The sequence below is a fragment of the Mus pahari genome, chromosome 5, assembly GCF_900095145.1.
Source record: "Mus pahari chromosome 5, PAHARI_EIJ_v1.1, whole genome shotgun sequence".
NCBI classification, from domain to species: domain Eukaryota; kingdom Metazoa; phylum Chordata; class Mammalia; order Rodentia; family Muridae; genus Mus; species Mus pahari.
In genome coordinates this window covers 157,599,556-157,602,351 of record NC_034594.1, presented here as the reverse complement: position 1 = coordinate 157,602,351, position 2,796 = coordinate 157,599,556, and positions in this window count along the sequence as shown.

The window sequence follows — 2,796 nt, the reverse complement described above, 5'->3', positions numbered from 1 at the left end:
CACTTATACACAGCTCCCTCAGCCTCCAACTTTCTGAGACAGGATAAGGGGGGCTCTGGGAATTTTATGGTCCCCAAAGTCACCCACCCTGAGATCTTTGGAAAGATAGAAATCTGACTTCCCTCATGACATGGTGTCTACTCCTGACTGATCTTTAGTGCATCCTCACCACGCACAGCCTGGCTGCCACTGTTTTCACCACTGTTCCTTGAAGGCTCTGCAATAGCTGATGAAACCAGATTGCTAGGCTCTGGAGAGATGGGTCTTCTCCAGAAGACCTGTGTTGGATTCCCAGCACCCACACGGTTACGCACCACCGTCTAGTCCATGGTATCTGATGCCCTCTTCTGACCTCTGCAGATACTGCACAAGTATGGTGCACAGACATGTGCTCGGGCAAAACACTCATGCAAGATAGATAGATAGATAGATAGATAGACAGATATGTGAAGCTCTGCATGGTGGGCTCTGCAGGTGGAGGCAGGAAGATCAGGAATTCTAAATCATTTTTGGAATTCAAGGCCAGCCTTCCCCACACACACAAAAAAAAAAAAAATAGAATTTTTTTTTAATAGCATTAGACGGTATTCAGCTAGGCATGGCTGTACACTGTTGTAATTCCATCAATAGGGAGACTAAGGCAGGAATATGGCAAGTTCACAACCAGCCTGGACTCGATAGAAAGAAGTTTCAGTACGCCTAAGTAAGCTACACAATGAGATGACTCAAAATTGTGTGTGTGTGTGTGTGTGTGTGTGTGTGTGTGTAAGTGCACACACACATGCACACATATTTAAAATGACCACTGTAATCTATCAGCCCCTCTTATCCTTGGGCAAATTCCTTTTGTTTAGTTAATAGCTTTGGCCAGAAAACAAGCATATGAAATGTAACACAAAGCGCCGTGAGGTATGGCCACCCTCTTCTGTTTGATACAGAGCTTGCCCCATTCCTCACCCTAACCGTTGGAAGTGGAATTAACTGCCCTTCTGATAAGCATCAGAGACCAGTTGCTTCTCACTACTAACCATCTATTTTGGGAGCTAACTGCAAAAGAAACCCAGGCTCAGTCATGACTCCCTGTAGAACAACATCTCCTGAGCCTTCATCTCCACCACCCCCACAACCCCGCCCTTCACTCAGTTTTCTTTCTTGCTCACCCACCCCCAGCCTGCCCTTCACTTTAGCCCCAAAAAAGAAACTGGATTGTTTTTCTTTGCTTCATCCTCTCCCGACCCCAAATCATAGTGCCACAAAACCACATCTTACCTATGTGGACTGCTCAGGAATGTTTTCTTTCTGATATTAAAAAATCCTCCCACCAATTAGGTAAACACCAGCCACACCGCAGAACAGGTTTGTTATTGCAGAGCCCAGAGGAACACAAACCCAAGGTATTTTCAGAATTGTTTCCAAAGGAACCCCAGGCTCTGGCTCCAGCACCAGGAAGAGATGTAAACACAGTTGGGCGAGCCAGGATGGGGATTGTAACAGCATGCTTGCTGGGCAGCCATGGTATGGAAAGGCTTGCTTGAGATGCAGATCATTTTTACAAGTAGTCTTGGGATTTTTCATCTTCATCTCCACAATACGACATATAGCCTAAGGTCAAGCATGGTATCCCTGAAGAGTCTGGCCACAACAGACTTGACGTGGCCTCCTTCAACAAGGTACCAAATTACATTGGAGAGAAGGGTCAGTCCCCTGAATGTACGTTTTACCCATATTCTTAGAGTCATGGCTCTTAGCCTCAGCTCTAAAACAGGAATATGGGAACAGGAAAGACACAAGTGATTACTTTCAGACGTATTCCTTTTCTTTGATATGTGTGTGCGTTCACTTGTGAATGGATGCAAATATAAATGTACGCACAAGCACATAGCCAGATGTCACCCTTGGTGTCTTTCCTTGCAAGTCATCCACCATGTTTTGTAAAGCCCGGTCTCTCATCAGCCTAGAGCTCATGGTATAGGAAGCTGACTGGCCAGCAAGCTCCAGGGCCCAGCCCGTCTCTAGTGGCTCAGTGCTAGGGGTACAAGTGTCTAACTTTCTCATGTGGGCTGTAGGAAGCAAGCCCAGGCCCTCACTGCATCTTTGTCCTACTAACTGGGGTTTCTTCTCAGCTCTCATCCCGGTTCCAATACAGACAGGTGGTCCAATACTCCAGGATGAACTTGCAAGCATTCAGAAAAGCATCCTTGGGTCCTTTAAAAACCTCACAGAAGGAATACGCATGCTGTCCTATTCTGTGTTTGATTTGTTTCATGGTAAACGGAGAGCCATTTCAAGTCTTCCTCTGTTCTCTCATGGGGGGGGGGGGTAAGTTCTTAATTCACCAACAGAGTATCCAAAAGGACTAAAAAATAATAACACACCCCCTGCGCGCGCATGAAAGTCCCCTGCAGTACCGTCAGGCTTTAGTGGATCACTAATGAAAACGGCAGAAACACCCGCAAGGCTTCCATTCCTCACTGAGTTCTGAGTTACTTTTGTCCATGCATCCAAGGGCAAGTTAATTTTATTAAGAACATTTTTAGAAAGCTCGAATGTCAGAACCTGACACTACTCTCTCTCTCTAGTCCTCTATTCTTGGTAACATCATTAAATACTGGCTGCGCCCAAAGGCAGGTTGCATCTTTTTTCAATCTAACAGCCATTCCGTGGATAGCATTTGTTTTTCCTTGCTGCCAAGGAGGCAATCTGGCTCTCGTTTCCTTTGAAGAAGAGCCCGTTAGGATGAGTCAGGTCTACATGGAGAATAATTAGGTCAAATAAATGAGTCCTTCCAGCTGCCTG